The sequence below is a fragment of the Takifugu flavidus genome, chromosome 12 (assembly GCF_003711565.1).
Source record: "Takifugu flavidus isolate HTHZ2018 chromosome 12, ASM371156v2, whole genome shotgun sequence".
Taxonomy (NCBI): Eukaryota; Metazoa; Chordata; class Actinopteri; order Tetraodontiformes; family Tetraodontidae; genus Takifugu; species Takifugu flavidus.
Genome location: NC_079531.1, coordinates 5,460,601 through 5,477,143, shown reverse-complemented (window position 1 = coordinate 5,477,143; position 16,543 = coordinate 5,460,601). Strand labels below are relative to the sequence as shown.

Here is a 16,543-nt window from a genome sequence, read left to right as displayed (position 1 = left end):
CAAAAAAAACCCAACATAGAATTCGGCGGTATCTGCAGCTCACACCCCAAAATATTACACACTTGTAATACATAACATGAATGTAATTAGCACTTAATAACATTTACATTTGCAAAGCTGTTATTCTAAACACGTCTTTATCAGATTTCACACGTATCCTCGGGCCAGTTCCATTTATCATTTCGCAACATGCTGGGCAGAAGCAAGTGCTCGCAGCTTAGTGCATCGCTGCGGGTTGTGCGGCAGGAATCTCAACGCATCAGCCTCAACGGGGTGAAATAAACGCCGATCTGATGCAAATCTGTCTGTGCAACATGAATCAGCACGGGATAAAAGATTCAACCCTTCCACCAAGCCAGCAATCAATGGCGGCCGATGAAGTCGCCGATACTAGCAGAATCGGGCTATTTTAAATCCCGCCGGAACTCTTTCACCTGCAGCGGAATCGTTAGGAGGCTGTTACTCAGAGACGCGCCCGGTCCAGAGCGGCGGGACTGCAGGCTCATCAGCCATATGTTACGCCGCTGATTAGAGCCGAGCCACGCTGAGAGAAACACTGCCCCTCCAGCCAGACACGGAGGTGCATCTGTTTGCGGATAAGCCTTGTTTTACATTTTTAAACCGCCTTGTTGTGCATGTAATTGCGAGGTAACGTCGATTTCAAATGTCACCATCTGCCAAACGCCAATCCGTCAGCACGTTTACCTCCAGGTTCCCTTTCGGGCACTGCCTCACCCCCCGCCCCCATATGTTCCTTCTCCAACCAGATTGTCTAGAAGGTCATTCCGTGTGTAACATATAAAGGGGGTAAAGGTGGGAGCAGAGGACACATGTCTCTGCAGCATTCAGACGCATCATATCAATATGACACGCACGTTACACAGCTGAGCCACAAGGACGCCAGAAATACCGAAAAGGTACGCTTGCTGCCATGGCAACACAGCAAATAGCCCTGATGTGTCTTATCTACAAGCCTATGAAGGGAAGGAAAGCTAAAAATATTGAGGGTACAGCACACGAGGGGAATCCGACAAGAGGCGGGTTGAGGCGAGCGTGAGCGCGGAGCTCATCATGCCGCACAGACACGTTAGGTGCATTTTAGGAGATTTCTTGTGTGTCGTCGTCACGGCAGATATCACGGAAAGGCTGTAAAACGCACAACAGATTCCCCCCGTCTCAAATGATGAAGCCTCTTCCCCAAAGCTACTCCGGCGACAGCCAGCTGCCAAGCATCGCGCCTGTTCAGCTGTCTCATCTAAAAACCACTGACATGTCAAAATCCGGAGACAGACGTAAAGGCTGTGGATGGAACAGCGCACAATTAATTTGCTCGGCGCGTTACGGGCTTGTTTGGCGTTTTTGGGTTGCTTTTTTGGAGGGAGGCCCGCGGCTCGCAACGAGTTGAGTACAGCAGAGAAAACAGCTATTTATCTGGAATCGGTGGCACCGATTCACACCCCCACATCCAAGAGCAATAAAGCACCGCGGCGTGCGCGCTGGCTCGCTCTCGGGGCCGTGGGAGAGGAGACGCAGCCACGCCGGGTGTCTGCATGCATGACTATTGCCATAAATATTGATTCAGCAGGAGAGGTTAGCACAGTCACGCCATAGCAACGGCTCAATTCTGGGCCTCAATTCTGCACACGCACACCGTCCAGGTCGGTTTTCCCGCCCTGCGGCGACTTGTCCGCGGGGCCTTTTTGCCTCCACCCTGAGAAAGCCTCCTCTTTGATCCTGATTGGGAGTGAATGCCCGGCAACGGAAAATGGACGGAAGTCCTCAGCGCAAAGCCGCGACTGAGGGCCGTGCACGTTTTTAAGCAGGCTGCTTCCACTCTGACTGGCTCCAACAAAAAAGAATCAACCTTTTTATTCAGAGATAAATCAGGTAACCTCCCACAATGGCAAATTATTTTCAGATAAATGAGTGCATCAACATTGTTTGGAGAGAGCACTGTCATTATGTCCCCGTCCATCAAGAGAACTCCCTCAAACTGTGAACAGATGTAGCCGCGGCTGCGAGGTAGCGCACCGCGGGGGGGCCGAGCTTAAAAGTGATTCTTGCACGACACTCAGTATCCCAGCAACGAAATTAATTTCATATGTTTTCTATGGAGCCGACCCATTAGTGCGTCTTTGATGTAAACATATTAAATGGCAGCTCCAGACTGGAGCCGATCACTGGGCTGAATTATTCTTGATTTTCCTAACAACCTTTAACATGCATGATTGTTCTAGAATTTAAAGGCCTTTTATTCTCACTTTTCCGTTATAGCAATTACACAACATACTGTACAGTGGTTTAGGGTTCCGTTTCCTTGATTATTAAAACGCTTCTGTGCGCTACAAACAAGTCCAGATCCAAGTGTACGAGCGCGGTGTAGAGATGCTGAACGCCTAATCACAGCCGCTCAATCATCTTCTCCTCCCCAACGTGGATCAAAGAGATATCCATCTGCTATTACCAGCCGAGAGCCGTGCGCTCTTTCCGCTGGAGGGTTTCTAAGAACTTCCTGTGAGACGAACGAATCACACGGCCAAAAACGAGCCAAGAAGAGCCCCGTCGATGGCGCTCCTCCTGTTTGTCGTGGAACGCGCGGCCAGGATATTTAGACGACATGTATATTTAGATCTTTAATGACTAATTGTTAACAAAGACGTTGCAGAGTCACCGACAGCTGACGGTGGGGTTGGAAACGTGGGCGAGGAGGAGCTTAGTCCCCAGAGAGAAATCACTGTTTTCACTCTTCCGGGGTTCGGTACCTTGCTCAAGGGCACTTTGGCAGCGCAGCGGAAACGTCCCAGCCAGCGCCACTTTTCAGTTCCAGTTCCCTACAGATGGATCTACTGCTGCCCCAGGAAGAAGTGGAGAAGTGATAAATAGAATCATTCCTTCTCTGTTATTACTGTATATACTGAACAACTTTAACATTTTCATTAAAGCATAACATCAGCTCTACTTAAGCTATATCTATATTTGCTGAGCATGTAAATCTAACTTAAGCTAAGGTTATCTTATTCACAAGAGGAGACTAAATTTGACAGTCAGACGCTACATCCCAGCATAGATACATGAGGCCATAGAATTAAATTTAAAACACCACATTTTCCCTGTGAAAATGGATTTTCAGCATCTCTTTGTCATCCTGCAGAGTTAAATTAAATCTGCTCATCCTCCGTCTGTCCGTCCGTCTGGGTGAGCGACGCGTCCTGAAGGGTTAATCCGGCCGTCACAAATGAGGCTCTTGAAGTCAACAGCCAGTCACACCACGGCGGTCAGATGAAGTCATCATCTATCACTTCTCCCTCGCTGGAAAAAAGCACTTTGTCAGACCGATCTAACGATCTGATCTCGCTCCAGCTCGTCTAAGAGCATTTTCAATTAGTCGCGCATTTCCCAGAGGCCAAAAGGCGTGCTGCCATTCCCCGGCGAAAGATAATCAGTCTTTAACAAGGTGATCCCTCAGTAACGCCGGGCTGGTTTGTTTGTTTGTTAGCCCGCTGCACATTTCATCCACGCTGGGCGTCCTTTTATGAGCAGGATACTCACCTGTTGGGCAGGAAGGAGCACTGAGGGCTGAGTCCACACCGTCCGTCTGTCCGTCCACCTTTCAGCTACAGATTTTTCAAACGGAGCGGAGCTCCCCCCCCTCCCCATTGCCAGTTCATATCGCATCTAAGGCAACCTGCCCTGGGAGCACGCTCTTCCGGATCATTCCCCATCACAAAAGATTCAGCGGAGAAGAGGCTGCGCTAGGACCCCCCCGTCCCTCTGACTGATCCCTCTTATATAAGCGTGCCAGCTTCTGAAACGGGCGGTTTAGAGGGAAAGAAAACAAAGTTAGCTCATCCAAAGTGACTTGGAAGGCAGCTCAGTGTTTAGATGCGTCTTCAGCGCATTAAGCCAACATTTTTCTTCTGATCTTTAGTTTTTGGCGTATATTCATTGATCTTTTTACAACTTCTCGGCAGAACAAACACAAAATTGCCTCCATCAGCCAATACTATCATGCATAAAATATAGATCTTTAGGCAATGGCTGAATAAAGCCACACAGAGATTACTTATTGTCAGTCCATGCCCCACCAAAAAATATAATTAGACACGCTTCTCAAATGCAAAACACATCTGTAAATACACATAAATCATATATATGGCTGTTATATATGGCTGTAGGGTGTGTGATGTATAAAAATAAGATTTCTGTGGCAAAAGAGGGTAAGATTAAATTGAAATTTGTACTGCGATGCAGTGGAAGGATACTTGAAACCTAAGGAAAGAAGAGCTAATAAACTGTTAGAAAGAGCTGGTTCCCATCGAACCTTCATCCGACTCAGGGTTAGAATGGCTATTTATATATATTCCAGCTTAAGGACAGGAATCACCTTGGATGAATTGACAAAACAACATTACTCCCATTATGCTAATACATGCACACGGTTGCTGTCTAACAGACATAAAGTTCACATTCTGCAGCATGTGTAATAGCAACCAAATATTGTGGGGACGCAGTTGCCGCGCACCTTCCAGAGAAGCTGAAATGAAGTGATTAGCCAGACGTTAGAGCATATCAGCAGCCGCTTCTGTAATTAATACCTAAACAATGGCGAACAGTTTGGAAAGAGGACAAAAACGGTGTTAACCTGAGGGGAAAAGTGTTCTGCAGCAGCTCCGTGTCAGCAAAATACCACCCTGCTTAGGCGGCCTCCTGCTCATGTGTATGTAACATCCGGATGACGCATCGCTCTGCTTCCTTCAGACACTCCCTTTATTGGTTACATGCAGTAATTATCTTCATTTAGACGATTCTTTCTCACATTTACTGTGCCCTGATTAGCACGGTGGCCTATAAGAACCACCGAGGTTTAACAAAATAACGCATCCCACTTAAAAAAAATCACCATTTCTTCCTGAATAAAACGCCGTGATTTCCATAAACCTGGACCAGCAGCTCATTTGTGTCAGCATGCTGCTTCTAAACGAGGCGTCCAAAGGCTGCTGATGATATTGCGATTCCGATTCCGGATGACAAATGTGTCTTTACTGCCGAGGCCACCTCAAAAATAAGAGTTTGGTTATTGCAAAACAATAATCTGCCGAACCTCGTGGAGCGGGACGTCTCCATTTCTACCATTAGGTGTTGACTTTGATCTTGGAAATGTGTTTTGATTTCTTAAAGCTGCACCGTGAGTCTTGTTTTGGCCCCCTTGAACCTGCACCAACACTAATAAACTGTAAATATCCACGCACAACAACGGAGTTCCCCTGTCGTTGCTGCCATTTGGGTAGGGTCATTTAAGGCTGTGAACATCTGCAGTAATCAGTGTTGGTCACCTCTAGCTCACCTTTGATCTTCACAAAGCGGGAGAATGAAATCAATGTGAGGTGTTCCGATTATTTGTTGATTACACTGACCAACATGGGTCCGTGGCTGCATATATAAACCTTATAACTGTGTAATAATCCCACAGATGCTATTCACAAATGTCCCGTTCTGGCTGGACGATTCATGTCCGCATCGTCTTAACCAGGCGAGTGTGTAAGTCGCTGCTTTTAACCGTTCAATAGACGGCGCCGCTCTAATCCTCCGTCTGTTAATTGGCAGCAGTAGTGGACATCTCCGATCATGGGCGCTGCGGCGTGATGGCGGGGACGCCGTCTATTGAGCGCACGATCGATACACGAGGACAGGGCAGAGTCCCATCAGAGTGGCGTGCTCTTAATTCTTTATCTGCTTGTGGCAAAGTCTCGGCGGGAGAACAAACGGTGGATTAACGGCCGAAAACTGCAGAGAACAAAGTCGTCATAAGACCTATGGAAAGCGAGCGCCGCTCTTATGCATTATTTAATGGGACTGTGGAGGAGATAATGTTTGTGTGCATTTGAAATTCTTTATGAGAGTATGGCGCTCTCTTAATTGCCCCTTTCCTGAGGAGCCAAAAGGAAATGCTCTTCTGGCTGAACACGCTGATCAATACGGCCAAATGCAGTGCTTAGATAGCTCGATCGGACTGGAATTCACCTGCAGGTGAAAACACTGCGCTTCATAGGTTCGCTAGAGATTACTACAGCGCTGTTGTTTCGCGCTCAAACGGCTGTGGGAAGGCTCCGGCAACGACGCCTCCGAGGCTGGATGACTTGCACGAGGGCTGCTCTGAAGAGAGACAGATGCCGGCGGATGATATCAGCAGGGGGAAGCGGCCAAGTGGTGCCGCGCGGCAGATCTCGCCGGTATAAAGTGTGTTCCTCCTCTGCGGTCTCGGTGCCATATGCTCCGTGGCAGGTGACATGTTTTTCCCCCGGCTGATTATTTGTGCCTCGACTGTCGATGAGCAGATCGTCGAAATACGGAAAATGGCAAGCCGGGTTAATACCAGCTGCTCACACTGGGCTCAGCTGGGCGATCAATATCACACCACCGTACAGTATTCCTCAAAGAATTAGCGCTGCGGCCCGTATAGGTTGTTTTTCTGTCCCTCCTCCGCTTCCCCCGGCTACACATCCCCCATTCGCTATTCTGCTCACAGCTCCTGGCTCCATTTTACATGAGACACTTATCATGGGGCAGTGAGCAGGTCAGGCTTTAAGCACTGTCGCCGGTCGGGCTTACCTGGTTGATCAGTCACTGTCAAAAACACGCGGCGAACACTCAGGCCCGGCCGGCGCCGCTCCACTTCAGCGCTCCGCTGCTCCGATCGCAGATATGAGGAGTGTCAAAACAATCCAATTACACCCCCCCATGTGTTTTCTTGTATGTTAAGGCGACGGCAGCGCATCGCCAGAGGTGCGGTGTGAGCAAGAGCGCATCTCATTTACTGGTACTAATGCGGCTCGCTAATTGTTTTTGTTTCGGCGCTTACCCGTCCTTTGATGATGCACAGGAACGCAGCCTTTCCCAGCATGCAGCGGGAGAGATGAGGTCTGGTTTCACCCCCTTTTGCAGTGAGTCGACAGTCCTTATTGAACTGCTGTGCAGAGACACGCAAATAACGTTTCATTCAATGACATAAAAACATCAAAATGGTCTCACCGCCGGAGCTTTTTCTGCTGCAGCTGTTCAAACAGAGATCCATAATTCAAGAAAACTGGAAGGGTTTAATGCCTCTTGAATTCTTATTTACCTGTTTTCCCGAGTGTTTAGGCTGCAAAGCGGCTCTTTACTCTTGCATACATTTTTAAAAAAAGGTTCCTTAGCTTCGATTCTGTGCCATCGCAGCTTCTTTAGGGCTCCTTCTGGATGGTTGAAATGACGCTTCTCGCTAACATGTAACCGTTTACACATGCACCGTGAGAGACGAGGGAAAAAAAGCTCGGACTGTCTCATATTGTCAGTTGACAGCTGTTCTCTCAATGTAGTCACATGCAGAATAGAGCTGCAGAGGCTCTGAACATCTGCCGGTAGCGTTCCGATAGCAGCAAATTTGATGATGTGGAGGCTGCGCTAAATAATAAATATTTACATACCAGCCACTCTATAATTATTTGGTTATCCCCATTTGGCTTTTGTGCAATGAAAACATGCATAAATATGGGCCAAAGAATTGTGGGTAGTCTTGGAGGCAAATGGCGACTGCGCTGGATGCTATATGCTGGGCTCGCCACGCGGCGTCTTCTGGTGAGGACAAGTGAAAACAAATCAAGCTTCATTAAAAGCTGCTTGCCGAATAAATAATACATAAACTTGCAGGTTATTAACCAGGATCTTTATGTTCCCACTGCGAACTGGAAATGCATTTTACGTGGAAAACAAAATGGGATTCCGACCCGACTGTGACAGCGCTAGAAATGAACAACGGCGGCTACGTCCCATGAATAATTTCTACTGCTGGGAGCTTATGATCCAACAGCAAAGATGGAGTTTGACTGCGAGAAGGGAAAAGAAAAACGGCGCTTTCACCCTCTACTATAGATGATAATTCACGTGCACGACCTCTGCCGGGTCGCGTGGTATTGTAATCAACTTGTGGAATAATGGCACTGCTAGTTAAGGGTCACAGAGGTGCTAGATGAGCCTCTAACACCACTCTTTGACCAGTTCCTCAAATAAATATCACTGCCGTTCCCATAGGTTGATAATGCGTGCGTGGGTCGCCTGTGTGACCCGGGTTAGCGATAGCGAGCAGTCATATGTTAATGGCCTCTTCCTGTCTGTGCTGGATACATTTACAACGCTTAGCATCCTGTCCAGCATCGTCTGAACAGCCAAATTTCATAATCAAATTTCAATTTTCTGAGGGACATCACAAGTGCAAACTGAATTGTTCTTTAGAAAAAGCAATCATTTTTGATGATCACTGAAAGTAATTGTTCCACGCAGCCTTATTGGAGAGGACAATGCTAATGCCGCAGGGCCTGAATCACCAAACAGGTTTATAGGAACTGCTCTAAAGCCTCTGAGACACCTGAATACGGATCAATAACCTGCACCCGCTGCTGCTGCTGCTCCTCTCGATCCTTCAGAGGCAGATAACCCTCTCCTGCTACTGATTTCATAACGCTAACACCTGACGCCATCGCCACCAGTGTCTACTGTAACACAATGCAATGGCGAATAGAGACCCATTAATCTCAGCCCCCAGCCTGTACACGGCAGCCTGGAAAGTTGACGCCTCTCCTCACATGCTATGTCACTTCCTTTTTGAGCATTCCTTGCAGAGACGCGAATCCTTTCACTCACTTCCTGCCCGCCTGACGCTCTGGCAATAACGCATACTAATTTTAATGACAGTCCTACCTGATTTCATTAGGCAAGCGCGAGACAGCGAGTGCTCGGAGCCTGAAACAAAGTGACAATCCAAGCAGCCAAACACACAGCCAATAAAATGAGACATCTAAACATGTGGGATCGCTGCTGCATACGCTGCTAATTCAAATTACAAATCCAATAAGGCTCAGGGGTATCAAGCCTGCTTAGAACAGCCCTTATTATCTTCTGTTTGAGTAGAAGTCAAATCTGCGCTTTCCTCGGGCTCAACCCCAGCCTAATAACTTTTGTTTGCCCCGTTCACCTGCCGCAAACACGGCAGCCTTTGCAGGAGCGCAATGCGAGGCGCCACGAGCCCCTGGGCCAAAGCCATAAAAACCTTTTGTGACGTATAGAGAAGGCTTTATTGCTCAGACAAAAGCGGCATCTGTCAGAATATGGAACAGAAGCCAAGACCCCGTGACCACTTTCATTTTCCCGCTATACGGAGTCATCTCAGGAGAGAGTTAAAAAAAGGCCGCGTTCTGCCATGTGCAAACACGCTACAGTCCCGAGGCTCACAGAGAGGAAAGGTGGGCGTACTCTGTAGATACAGATGGTGCGAGCTGCAGTAAGTCCTCACTGCAAGTCCTGATGTACCAACACGCCTGGCCGGAGCCTACATCTACCCCATGGGACATCTTGGAAGGTGTTATGCGGATAAAGCGGCTATATGAGGTCTGCTGTGCTGACTTTAGTGTATGCATATTGACATCCAGCTCCCAGCTCAGTTTAATAGATTCAGAATCGCACCTGCAGCCAATAGGAACCCTCCTTATTTCCTCATGAGGGATGCTGCTAAATTAAGTCACCCAACGTGCCAAAGCAGGATTAAAAAAACTCCCTAAAATAGTTGGAGGTGAGGGGGCTGAGCTCAACGATAATCAGGGACTGAAAATCCATCTAAGGATGCAATGTCAAGTGTTTACCAGCAGTGCCATGATGCTGCATCAGAGTTTCCGCCTCCTTATCAGCCGCTTAGCTGGAACAAAGGTGCTCTGCAGCCAACTAACATGAGCTCTGCCGAGGCCTCAACGCTCCCTTCAGCCACATAAGACTTGGTTTCATGCCCAAAGTCTCAATTCCCCGGAACACTAATACATATCACCGATATCAGGAAAGCATATGAGAACATAAACAAGTGAACACACTTAAAACCTACAACTCTTGCAGCAACCAGTGCACCCGTGCCCAGATGGGAGCATTTTAGTATTCCTGATAATTTGGAAGCGTATTAGCCCCAAATGTGTCGTGATGATCCAGACACGCCCGGGCCACATGCACTCCTCCGGGAATCCAGCTCATATGCCTCAGCCTCACACCTTCAGTGTACATTTACACAGATAGATGGATAGATAGATAGATGGATAGATAGATAGATAGATAGATAGATAGATAGATAGATAGATAGATAGATAGATAGATAGATAGATAGATAGAACACTCTGTTTAACCAGTGTTTTGCACTAATTTGACCTCCGTGTGTATATTCACACATGCAACGGGACACAATTGCACATTTTTGCAAGAAGTGTGTTGAGGCAGGCTACTTACCACAAACTGGCTTAATAATGCAGATGAAGAAGGGGAGGTGATGCTGCTCATGGTTTCGGACGCGCACTCTTTTCTATGGAGGATAAATGGACGGCTCTCAGCTCGGTACCGGGAGTTCATTTATTCCAGAATCCACGCGTGAAACCTTCGCATTTTGCCACCAGCGGTTTGCGCTCGCAGGAAAGAACAGACAAAAATCCAAACAGACGTAACGAGCGAGGGTCTGACACCCAAGTGTCATGAAAAGCCGACTATAACACCCGTTACTCTACCTGTGTCGGGATAAACCCCCTTAACTTAAATCCCACAACAATCCGATTGATGCGTAATGACGGAAAATTCTGAAATCCCTTAAAATCCGAAAGCCCGGAGCAGATTCCGCGGCTTGTGCCCGCGATGCGAAGGGTTAAAGCATCGAAACGTGGTCGTACTGGGAACCGGGACTGTAAAGGCTGGGGATTGAAAAAAAATGTGCATTAACCCTCACGCTCGTTGGAAGAAAGAGAGATTGTGTCACGGCGCAAAAAAAAAAAAAAAAAACTGCAGCCCGGAGCTCCTTTCGGAAAGAAAAAACCCTGGTGGCTGAAGGCTGGCGTCAGATTCGGCCGTCAAGTTCATCAAAAAAAAATCACCAAGGTCGAAAACTCTCCATGGAGACCAGCTTTCCAGCAATTTCAGCTCTACAACCCAGTTGCGCGTCCGCTCTTACTGTAACCATTTGTTGGAACAAGTTCCCTCGTGTGCGGCGCAATGATGGAATCCCGCCCATGCATCGATACCTGCGCTCTCCCTGCTCATGTATGCATATCCATGCGAGCAATTAGTTTTAATGCGTGACTCGGTCTGCCCCGCTCCTTCCACGGAACAATGCGCTTGATGTCTGCCCCGGCCGGGATATGGCCGGGAGAATCTTGGAGAACAGGCAGCCCTCCGAGATGCGTCGATACCCTCTGCGCAGATCGACGTCCATCTGCGTAATAACAGCCCGATATAAACGGATACGTTGTCACGCCATGATGTCTGGAGCGGAGCGGAGCCAAGTGGCCAGTGGACAAACTGTTTGCATCAGAGGGATACGACTGACACCTTTCACGCAGGGTGCAGCTTTGCAGCTTCGTGATGTCATTCGCGCGAAGTAACCTAATAACGGCCAAAGTGAGACTTTCTGGGGTTTTTTCTTAAAATAAGAAGAAAGAGGAGGCGCCAGGAGGTGTTCGGGATTGGAGCTCTTGGCTCAGCAAAAGATACCGCATCGGTGAGGAGGGCGGTGGGTGGAGGGGGGACGCTGGGTCAGACTGCACATTCACACCCCTAGAGGCGGGTTTAGCGCGCTGGCTCCTGACTGAAATTATTACTTTAAAAAGGCCTCCCAATCTTAAATGTCAGTCATGAAAGACAGAAGAAAAAAATGCACCATCTTAACCGCCCACACGTGCGAAAGCGCCGCGCGGATTTGCTTCAGTGTGGGCCAAGTCAACTGGCTCCTCCATCACTGAACATTTTATATCTGATGCAGAGAAACAAAAAATGGTGGGGGGGTAAAAAAAAATAAACTTCCTCCCACTACAACAATGGGTAATCCTCTCGCAACTGCTCAGAGCCAATCCCTTCATCATAATGTGCAACCTGCCTCTAAGAAGAGGATAACATGCCATATTGTCTGCCTGTGCACACAACAGAGGAAGTGTTCAAAGAAAATACTGGTGGGCTTCCGAAATCCTGTCAAATCCGAATCATTTGGCTGCAGGAGTCTCACACACTGCACAGGATGCTGACTATCTGAGCCCGCATGCAGACTCCTCAAAGGAAAGTGTGAATATAAGGCGCTCCACCAGGTGAGAGTCCCAAATATAAGGCTGTAATAACAGCAGAGGCCATTTCTACTACAAACACATCCAAATAACTTTCACCTCGTCTGTGTATCTGTAGCAACATGACATCAACTACAATTAGCTGACACACTAGTCATTGTATAATAGCAGCCTGTTGTAATTAAAGGGCAGTTTATCATGGGTGGAGCACCTCCGGGGAATGTTTAAATGGATCCCTGAGATGTGACAGAAACCCATTTGGAGAGACTCGTGCGCACTCAAAGCCGGATTACCGACTCATGTTGCAATATTTGTACCTGCCTAATTAACTGTGGCTCAACAGATGACATTAGCGTTAAAAAAAGGCTTTAAATTTAGATCCAAATGTCGATTTGGACTGGTTTCCAGCATCGTCAGCAAACCCGGGCCCTCTAAAACTGCAATTTGGAGCCCTGATTTAAATCAGCACGTGCGCTCACGAGGGCTGGTGACTGCACTGGACACATGCAGTGAATACTGATGCAAAGTGAGCAGGAGCCATGAAAGAAAACCTGTCTGCTATTTATATCAGGCTGCACTCTTCCCTGCAATGCTCCCGTGCAGTAATGCATTGTAAAAGTGATTGATTAGTGTGATATTGGGAGATCGCCCGTTAAACCGTCTTCACTCTCTAAAGTGATGAAATTACTGCACACTGGTCTTTGAAAGCATAATAGCAGATTAGGTCAGTGGCTTCCATCCTCTTCTAAAAAGGCGAGGCGCTGTTCTGTAAAGTGCACAACATTAAAGGGGCTGCGCTCAGATCCAGCAGACCTCACCCAGGCACTAATACCCCTCCAAGTGTGTGCCTGATGCCAAGGAACAAACTGCATGTTGGGATTGTTGAGCTTGGCATCAGTTGTGAAGTGTTTAGACGTCTCACTCTTGGAGACGTCTCACTCTCTTTTTTTTTTTTTGACACAGAACCGTTTTAACAAATTGCTCCAAATCCGTTTCCATTAAAGACTGAGATTCCCATTCCCCCCCCGGCTGAGCCCAAAGGACCTATAATGTGACGCTCCGTCGGTTCCTCTGAATGATCGGTGTGCGCGCGTGATCAGGATTGGGATTGAACCGGGATAGGAGTGGCAACAGTGGCAGTCGTAACAGTCCCCCCCCCCCCCCGTAGAGGTTGGTTCAGTGTTAGTTATACTGTGAATCAGCCTTGACACCTCCTCACTGTGCAAAGGTGTCTCTGGATGTGTTTAACTCCCGCGGCTACTTTATCAGGTACATCTGTTCAACTGCTTGTAGACGCCGTTAAGGCAACTTGCTGAAGATCAAACCAGCATCACAACTGGGCAGAAAAGGGACTTAGGTAACTGGTTTCAACCGAGGAATGAAGCGTGAAGAAGACGGGCCTCAGCAGCTGAAGACCACACCTGGGGCCACTGCTGTCATGTAGGAACAGGGAAGGGAGGCTACATTTCGTACCTTTGGCATGCGGATGAACGGGAGATTCGCGCGATTTGATGTGCAGCCGACAAATCAACGGCCGGCGAGTGTATATCCGCATGTTTTTAGCAGCAACAACTGAAGAATGGAGCTGTGTGGGGTCTGCAAATGACAGCTGAGAGGTGAATTAGAAACAGGCGTTTTGTGTAATTTCGTGTTCAGCGACCACCGGGCGGGGTGGACGCTCTAACACAACGTGTCATGTCTGATTCAATACATCAAAAAGGAAAGTGTTCGACCACCGTTACAGGTGGTAGCGTGGTCACTTTAGTGATATAAAGGTCACTGACCCCAGGTCACTCTAGTGTCCCCTGTATGTGTGTGAATATTATTCCTCCGTCTTCAGGATCTGTGGCCCCTGTTGTATTTTTTTGAATGTTCTATTGTTAAAAATTGTAATCTGAGGCTCTTTTAAGAGTCATCAGGGGCCATCTGGGAAAGTGTGAGATATCGGTTCCGTCACAAGAGATCCGCTGCACTTGTTTTAAAAGCTGACAGTACAAAAAGATTATTGATGCTCTTTGGGAACACAAGGAGGGGGGGGACTGACTCAGGCAGCAACTTTGACCATTACCATTAAGTTTTATTGAGGACGTTGTACAAACAACCTCATCCAAAGCGCCAAATTATGTTTTCTTATGGAATGAAAACCTCCTGGGCCAAGACGCAGGAGGCTTTGTACACAATTTGTGACAATCGCACGCCTGCGCGGGCTGTGGCGGGACTTCAGTGTCTCAATGAGCACTCGGTCTCACTTTACACTGGAGCAGGAATTCATCCATCATGTCTGTTGTTTAACAGTTAATGAATTCCTGCAGCCTTAAAAATAGACAGGATATTGTATTTCTGTGGAGATAATTAAGGAAAAGACACCTACGATATAACGCCCCCTTTGTCATGCACTAAAATAATGTGCATGTGCTCATTATATTTTGGGGGGAAGGAAAGAAAATAGGAGTGTGGCGACAATCTGATTTTATTTTATTGGCTGCTGACAGACAGCAAGACCACGTATAAAGAAAAGCAATATCAAATATCAAAGTAAATGCCAAAAAATTCAACATGCCTGTTTTTTCTTTTTTTTTCAGATCACGATCTGAGATTGACGCTATCAGTGTGTATCCATGACGTACGAGTTTAATGATTTAATTAACTGATAAATGTCCTGGCTGACTTTGAATGATAATCTCCAGTAGCTCCAAACATATTTTATATGTATGTATCTCTCTCTCTCTCTCTGTCTCACTCACACACACACACACACACACACACACACACACACACACACACACACACACACACACACACACACACACGGCAGCATTCGTTTCCATCATTTAACTTGCCTGACTTCATTTAACTCACAAAACTCTCTGTTGACGAGTGTGTTTTACCGTCAGTTTAGCATCAACCCATGCACTCATTAAATTTGCATTTCTAAAAAGCCTTAAACAGTTCAAAGGTCACGGGAGCCTCTATGGGAAAAGCTCAGTCTTTGACAACATCATTTGATCTATTTTAAGTGCACGATAATTAGCCGCTGCCTCTCCCGAAAATGCAAGTTTGAATAAAAAACAAAACTTCAGATGCAGTCGGTGAAAGACTCCTCAAACCTTATTCACTCGGTTGTTGCAGGATTAAACCACTCAGCCAGGCATGACAGGTGTGCGTGAACCTACCTACGCTGCAGTGGGAGGCATTTTTGGGAAGATGGGAGAATTTGGCGAAGCGCTTCGATTTAATCTGTATTATTTGTCTTGCAGCCTGAATCAGGGGTACAGTCTGTCCTCGCAGGAGAGCGATTTTAAATCCCTTATTCCTTTGGGTTTACTCATTCACGGAGAATTAACAAAGACTCCAGCAAAAGGTGCCCAGCAGAACATTTTACTCCATCCTTTCACCATTTCCCTCCCCTTTTAAACAATCTATTATTACATTCGGTTCTTAAAGTGGACTCAAATAAATTCAAAGTGGATTTCTCTGAGGTGAGCAGACATAAATAGAGAGAATAGCTGTCTTGCAAAGAAAGGGAAATCACAGCAGCAGATTTTTCAAGGTGCCATGGCAACAGAACAGTGAAATTTTGAAGTTTGATGAGAACAGGGGGCAAAGGGAGGCCGATTAAATGGAAGACGATTGTTTCTCCTTTGGTGAGAGCATCAGAGACTGATTGCAGGCTCTGTCTCATAAACACACAGTCTGTTACACATTATTCATCAGGCTGTGAGAAAAAAAAAGCCTCCAGGAGAGGAATGACGGCGTACTGCTACAGAGATGAAGGCCGCTGTCTCTCTGCAGTGAAGAAGGTGTGGGGAGGGTTCAGCTTTCATCGGCAGTGCAGCAGGATGGGGAGGGGGCAGACGTGTAGTAGGTGTCTGCATTTAGGAGAGAAAAGGGAGAAAAACTGCATTTGAAGTCAGGGGAGAGCTGCAGCTGTCTGTCTGGAGCAGCTGTCCTCTCTCCCTCTGTCTCTATGTCTCTCTCTCTCCCTCTGTCTGTCTGCCAAAAGACCGTGAACGAATGGGATAGTCCCGATCCTGAAGAACGTCTGTCTTAGAACCGGAACGCCGGCAGAACAAAAGATCTGTGAACACAGAGTTCATTTGGAGCTCCCACAGTGAATAAAATCCTGTAACTGATCATGACAGCAGCCATGTTTCCTGAGTCTGGATGGATGGATGGATGGATGGATGGATGGATGGATGGATGGATGGATGGATGGATGGATGGATGGATGGATGGATGGGGGGTGGGTGGATGGATGGATGGATGGGATAGGATGGATGGAGGATGGGTGGAGGGGATGGATGGATGGATGGATGGATGGATGGATGGATGGATGGATGGATGGATGGATGGGTAGACGGAGATGGATGGATGGATGGATGGATGGGTGGTGGGGATGGGGGGTGGATGGATGGATGGCCACTGTCTGAGGCAGA

At 47.4% G+C, this 16,543-nt stretch overlaps 1 protein-coding gene across 1 annotated transcript in view; it reads right to left on the bottom strand.

Moving 5' to 3' along the window:
• lrfn1 (leucine rich repeat and fibronectin type III domain containing 1) overlaps positions 1 to 11,533 on the bottom strand; it is a 64,684-nt gene extending 53,151 nt beyond the window's left edge. Inside the window, 1 exon segment of the mRNA XM_057050208.1 lies at positions 10,297 to 11,533. The gene's annotated coding sequence lies outside the window, so the exon portion shown is untranslated.
• Positions 11,534 to 16,543: the final 5,010 nt, after the last annotated feature.